This window comes from Mizuhopecten yessoensis, unplaced genomic scaffold (assembly GCF_002113885.1).
Source record: "Mizuhopecten yessoensis strain PY_sf001 unplaced genomic scaffold, ASM211388v2 scaffold11113, whole genome shotgun sequence".
NCBI classification, from domain to species: domain Eukaryota; kingdom Metazoa; phylum Mollusca; class Bivalvia; order Pectinida; family Pectinidae; genus Mizuhopecten; species Mizuhopecten yessoensis.
In genome coordinates this window covers 240,463-247,744 of record NW_018408886.1, presented here as the reverse complement: position 1 = coordinate 247,744, position 7,282 = coordinate 240,463, and the positions used below count along the sequence as shown (strand labels likewise).

Genomic DNA, 7,282 nt, shown 5'->3' with positions numbered 1-7,282 from the left:
CACCACTCAAAGGGAGATAAGTGTGTATATCAGGAACCGTGCCACTACTCAAAGGGAGATGTGTGTGTATATCAGGAACAGTGCCACCACTCAAAGGGAGATGTGTGTGTATATCAGGAACCGGGCCACCACTCAAAGGAAATAACTGAGGCCATCAAGGTTACGGTAAACCTCGGGGACTAAGATATCTCCTAGTAGAGTATAATACCGTGTGTCTTGAAAGACGAACGTAACGGCCTGTTCGTTTATGCGGAACAACCGGTACGTCCGTTTATAAATGTAACATTTTCGGGTATAAATCCTGGCGGACCTGCAACAGTTAAAGCTCGCCTAAAAGCAGCATCAGATTACTACGGTCCGCCCTTATTTCATAAACGAACNCTATCAAAAATTACATTGCATGGAGAGTGGATTTATACAACAAATAGAAGTACCTTTGGAAGAATGAATAATTATTCTCTTACACAGACCTTCTATAGGTACACTCTACAGACCTTCTATAGGTACACTCTACAGACCTTATATAGGTACACTCTTACACAGACCTTCTAGCGTACACTCTACAGACCTTCTATAGGTACACTCTTACACAGACCTTCTATAGGTACACTCTACAGACCTTCTATAGGTACACTCTTACACAGACCTTCTATAGGTACACTCTACAGTTTTTGTAGATTTATAAATAAAAAGAAGTGAAAGGCCCGGGGTTCGATCCCCCTGGTTCATGAACGTCTCCTGAGTAGAAAACACAGAAAAAATCCCGATTCTGCTCTGCAGGCGGAGGCGGGGCACATTAATCGCCTCTTACGATCATGCAATTGGGTACATCAGGTCCTTTCTTCCCTGATGAGCTGATGACATTTCGGACGATCAATTATTTAATCTTAAACTCTAGAAACAAACCGACGTGTTGCGCACTAACTTCTAGGTATCCATCATAGGTTTTAGTTTAAAAATAATTGGAGATGCGGGGGATTGAACCCCGGGCCTTTCACATGCGAAGCAAACGCTCTACCACTGAGCTACATCCCCTACATATCAGGTATTTTAAATTGTTTATCTATAAAGGTAAGCAATAGATTTGAGTGACAGGCGCTGGGTTTGAAAAGTGCATTCAGCCTGAGGTTAGCCAAAATAATCAAGAACACGGGAACACATTACACTGGGACTCTGCAACTTTTATATTTGTTGCAGGGTCCCAGGCTTTTTCCTGTATACAGTTACCTCCCCTTATCTCGTGGGTGGCTATAGCTGTTGCCCGTGTTTCCTCTGGCCCTGACACGAGACTTAGACATTTAGACAAAATGTCTAAGTCTGGTGTCATGGCCAGAGGCTACTATAGTTGTAGCAGAGTTGGGCCAGGACAATTCAATTGACCAAAAAGTCCAATCGGTCAGAGCGATAGTAGTACAATCTGAAGATAAGGGTTCGAAACCCGCTCCACCCTCGCAGTTTATTCTTACACCGTTGTAGATTATGTTTGGCTAATGTCGACTTTATTCTTTTTAAACAAGTCCCGTAATAAAATTGTTTATCTCAATTATTTATTAAAACAGATAGTGTCCTGAATTAATAGTGTATGCAGATAACGAGACACACTTGTAGATATGAAGGGGATGTAGCTCAGTGGTAGAGCGTTCGCTTTGCATGTGAAAGGCCCGGGGTTCGATCCCCCGCATCTCCATAGTATTTTTTATACTTTAACATGGAAAAAATCAACTTTATTTATTTTACAATAATTATAGTTATATAAACTTAATCCCTGATGTTGGTCCGGATGTTTTAATGTGAGAGGAAACTGGAGTACCCGAAGAAAACCCACGTTGTGGTGCTTGTGACACCATACCTTGTCACGTCCGATCGGAGAATCGGAGCCCGATCGCCTTAGTGAAAGGCAAGTGCGCTATCCACGTCGCCACCCGACTACCCACAAAAGTATAATATAGAAGCAGTATCATTACTTTATTACCGCATCCCAACAACAATGCCCGTTTTGCCATGAACGATCACACAGTAAACAATAGTAACCTGCCGCGTTGACGTTTACGAACATATCGGGCGATTGCGTTTCTGTTAAGGTAAGCGTAACCGGTCGTCGGGTACGGTATAGAACCCCGTGACGTCACACATGTTTCATCATCACTTTCCAGGTGAACGAAGGGTGTACCTCTGTTGTTTTTATAAATATTGACTCGTCTCTTATCGGTATGGAAATCGGAGGTTAATACGCCAGGTTACAGGAAATGAATGTAAGTCTGGGGTCTGATTATATCGTCCCTGGCTGTGTTAAATAGTTCATCCGGAAATTATCATTTTCCGTTTTGTTACATTTGAGGATAACTTTGTCTCGACGCTTGTTAATTTAGTAATAATTTTGTCATATCTGTCTGATGAGCAGATGAAACCGTTTACGATATGAAGGGGATGTAGCTCAGTGGTAGAGCGTTCGCTTTGCATGTGAAAGGCCCGGGGTTCGATCCCCCGCATCTCCATAGAAATATTTTTACAAAAAGGAGTTTTCTTTGCAAGAAAACAAAATATTCTCAGTATCACCACGGATTTAGATAACATCTAATCTAATTCCGTGGTATCACATGATCTTTATTTTGGCATTTATATTATTATTGCATTTATATTATTGCTTCGTTATATTTTTGCTAATTAATTTATTTGAAATATCAGTTTTGAAATATTACATGTATCTCACGGAAACTAATGTCCACCGAAAACTCACAATAATTGTCCTGTAGAAGCTGAAACAGATACTTTTAATTAATTATCAGAGAAACAAGATATGTAATGATCTTAACTTTATTTAATTCGTTGAACTCAATGAACATTACATAATATTTAACTTGCTTTGTTTTCATTCTAGATGTGAAAAATGTAAGGCTATTTCTGTATTATTATATATTCGTGATTTTGAAAAGAAGAAAAAACTAAAAGAAATTGAAAAAATAATTCCTGGAGATGCGGGGGATCGAACCCCGGGCCTTTCACATGCAAAGCGAACGCTCTACCACTGAGCTACATCCCCGCCATACTAAACCATGAGTTTAAACTTCTAATGTTGCTTGATTTCTCTTTAATTACAGGACACAACCAGATTTCGTATGTTTCCATTAACGGTCTTTTGTTTTAAATTGCACATCTTTAAGTCGTCTACCTCTTCAAATCATACATTCATATAATAAACTCCATTTATAACATGCGAAATAGTTTGACTGTTGTAGGTTGAAGGGAGATAACTCGGACATATTTCTTGACAAAATAGTCGTGAACATGTCCAATATATATATCTACTATAACACACGCAATTTTTGCCTTATTCTTTTTGAAGGCAGTGTTTTAACGGTTGTAATTCCCCACCATATATTATAGTCTACCCTAAATACTCTAACCCCATAACTTGATCGATTTGAGTCTGGATATTTATAACTTAAAGAATAACGTGTTAGGCATATCGACTTGGTAAATTATAAGTCTGAATGCTAGAATATTCAATATATATGTTTTTGTTTTAAGACAATTAGGAAACAAGTTATTTTCACTTGTATTTAAATCACTCTTGTTAGCCCGGTCGTAATGCGCGGCGGGGGGTCTTAATGTGGAGGGAACCGGAAAACCCACTTGGTGGGTTAGTTAAACATATTTTATTGTACAAATATACAAATGGATTGCACAACAAGTTATTTCAATTAAAAAAAAGTCCTCTCCGCAATACATATGGCAAAAATAACGTATATGTTTTTTGGAAAAAGGCCGGGAGGAGAAGGAAAGGTGGGGTGGGGTGTTACCTAGAAAGGAAATCATGACATGTAGCCTGGTAGAGTACTTTCAAAATGAACAGAATCAATGTAACAAAGAAATTAGGCAAAATAATGAAATGCAATTTCATCAACATATATATATATAACAACGTACACACATAAATAAAAAATAACAAAAATAATTATAGGCTAGTTATCAAAACATATTGCCGGAATTGATGTACTGATGCACATGTCTAAAAAGGTTTGTATTGATTTCTACCGAAAGTTGAATATTACCACGGACTTAGATAACATCTAATTCCGTGCTTTTACCAAACAAAAGTAGTTCTAAATCAAAATCGAAAAGGAAGGCACGTGGTGGGGCAGGGGACCGCATAACTGTTCACGTCCGATCGGGGAATCGAATCCCGGCCCCCTAAAAGATGGTATGGTCATACTCGAATTTCAAATCGATTCAGATAAATTGAACTTGAACTTTAAAGTTCTGAAACGGTACGTGTACATAGAATTCAAACGGGATGTTTTCAGGCTGTAATAATAAAGACATGCTAATAGACTAAATACAATCTGACAATGTTGGCACGTCAGTTAATTACGACACAATTCACTGTCGTTTAACCGGATATCAGGCATCTGTGATTAAAATTTAATAGAACTGGATGATCAATACATTGTACAGAGACGAGTACACTGTTTTACATACGTCGCAATGGGTGTACCCCTAGACTATTACCAGCGATGGTATCAGGTCGTATGGTCCTAACTCCCGTTCGCCTAGGGTCGTCTCGCTTTAAATACATTTTCAGAGGGAACCTTATAGGCCTACATTGTATTCAGTTGTGTATGACTACAACGATGTCTTCCTAAGAGTCTTCCTTAGTCTCATTTGTGTAATAACTCTTCAGACCTTTACATGGTCGAACAGATCTGCATAGCAATGTAGGAAGTTGTAGTACACATGAATTCTTCCAAAAACACAGTGGTTCGTGAAACATAAAGAGTCTTTCTTTAATCATTAAAACAGCTAAACTGATATTCATAACTTAAAAACATCTATTCATATCAGGGTGAAACAACCTTGGGCGAACTGGATTTCGGGGAAACGACAAAAGGCATTCAGAATATAATAGGATTGGGAGTCATATGTGTTTACATTGATTATGATACATACATGTACATCCAACACAATTCCTTTCCACCTTACTAATTAAATTTCCACAATGTGTATCAGTGTTTGAAGAACTGGACGTGGTTACCACGTATAACCCCCTCCCCCCATCTATCTCATGACCTATTTTTTGTACTTAACACTTCACCATATGTACTTTAATACCAAATCTAGTTACTTCAGGTGAAAAGGTATAGAAAATATGCCGCTTACAAACTTTTACAAAGGTTGAGATCGAAGGTCAAACCCTGTTACAGTGACCTACTTTTTGTACATGACGCACCGCCATCCCAAGATGGTTACTCCAGGTGAAATAGTACAGATGTGTTTCGGACAAACATTTGTAACTGGTGGGAGGATTGAGTGCAGACCTTGGAGGTTGAACAAATTTGAATGCTTTTTATCCCAGCATGCTGCTGGCCAAATATCTTCCCAGGCCTTTGGATTATTCAGAGCTTTATTTGATCCCAGTGACCTTGAAACTGGACCAATGTCATGTATTTGACACTTTTTGTCTAACGTACAACTGGTTAAATATCATCACCCTGCTAGACATCTCGGTTAATAACAAGAAACTGTTTTAAATGTTTGAACAATTTTGACCCCTGCGACCTTACAGGTGGTTAAAGGCCATTCATCTGACATGGTAGTGGGCTAATATTATCACATTAGAATTCTGGTTATTCAACAGAAGTCGTTTCCAGTGAAAACTTGGCAGACACTGCCAATAGTATTTATCATAAGAACCATTCTATCATCTTGATCGGTTGCTAATATTTTTCTTAAGGACCCCATTGGAAATCAGTTTTTTCAACACTTTCATAGGCAATCCTAGGTAAAAGATTACCAATTCAAGATTATCATTCACTGTCTGTACCTCCAAAAATTTATGTGATATTCATACAAACTGTGATAATACTACTACCTAATGCTTTTTACTTGAAATAATATAAAGTTTAGTCATATGCATTTTGCAATATCTGAAGGTTAGTCTTTCATCAAATACCATTCTGTGATCTCTTTGCTTGGGTAATGTAATTTTATGTTTGCCATGTATCTTTTACCTGAATAAACATTATTATTATAATTACTGCTCCACGGCATCTTAGCCTGGTGAGCTAAAGAAACAACACATTGAAACAACAAATGTTTAACAAGATTTAATGAAGAAACAACATTGTAATCATCCAACAAACATAATTCAGTTTAATAAACACAGGTAAAACTTTCCGGAGGAACCCACACTCAACACATCCTCTACATACAACAATTAAAAACGGGTCAATCGGACAATAAATGGTGAGGTTTTGATGTCACTAAACTTCTTATCATTTCTAAATAGAGGAATGGCTTAATTTGGCATAGTGAAATTTATATCTTCAATTTTTTGTATATCTTTTTATTTTTGAATTCATAATGAAATCTTTATCATAAAGAGCACCACAGATCTATAACCAATACCAGGCACAAACAAAAACAATGAGCATTATGTTCAAAACCCGACTTGCTTCAAGAGTTGTCAAAATCAAATCTACGAGAAATTTCTAAAACTAGAAATACTTTTGTTGTCCCTAGTCGTTTACAGCAAGTAAACACATCATATGAACCACACATCAGGCAGAACACTTGATATCGATGTCACAGGTACACGCCTGTATGTGACGACCAAAATATCACTTTTGTGGTATCAATATTACGATCTTATTTAGCAACCTTTCAAGTTCGCCTGAATTTCACATGCAGGAATTATTTTTTGTTAAGTTTCTGTTAAGGATCCCTGTCCCACTGCACTCTGGTTTATCATTCAGTTACCTCCCCTTATTTTGTTTTGGATACACCTGTAGAACAGTTGGGATAGGACACTTCGCTGACCAGGTAGCTAAATCAGCTAGAGTGTCAGTATAATAATCTGAAGTCCTGGGTTCTAATCCCAGTGTAGCCTCCATAGAATGTTTACACTCCAAGCATTGTTGATAATATTTTGGGTTTTTTCCCCACCTTTGTTAATTTTTTTATCAACTCACAAGGTATGGTTTTCTCTCCATAAATGATGATTTATCAAAGCTATCCTGATGCAGGAAAAAACAGTTTCCAATACTTAGTTTAGTTACATGTACATTTTTTGGCAGTGGTCTTTAAGTTTATCATGCTCTGGGCCAGATAAGGAAACAATGCCTGTCCCATGTACAACACTATACACTTTGTTATTGATATAAATTCACAATAAAATTCTTATATAAATCTGTTTCACTCGACACTTCACATCAGGATCAATACAATATTTAAGAATGATAATAATTAATTCAATAATAAATAATTTCCATCATTTTTATCCAAA

At 37.4% G+C, this 7,282-nt stretch overlaps 4 non-coding genes across 4 annotated transcripts; 2 read left to right on the top strand and 2 right to left on the bottom strand.

Moving 5' to 3' along the window:
- Positions 1-963: 963 nt before the first annotated feature.
- Trnaa-cgc lies at positions 964-1,035 on the bottom strand. The gene has a single exon. It is a non-coding gene; the product is annotated as a tRNA-Ala (tRNA).
- A 580-nt stretch (positions 1,036-1,615) lies between these two features.
- Positions 1,616-1,687, top strand: Trnaa-ugc. The gene has a single exon. It is a non-coding gene; the product is annotated as a tRNA-Ala (tRNA).
- Positions 1,688-2,423: 736 nt separating this feature from the next.
- On the top strand, positions 2,424-2,495 carry Trnaa-ugc. The gene has a single exon. It is a non-coding gene; the product is annotated as a tRNA-Ala (tRNA).
- Positions 2,496-2,968: 473 nt separating this feature from the next.
- Positions 2,969-3,040, bottom strand: Trnaa-ugc. The gene has a single exon. It is a non-coding gene; the product is annotated as a tRNA-Ala (tRNA).
- Between the last annotated feature and the right edge of the window lie 4,242 nt (positions 3,041-7,282).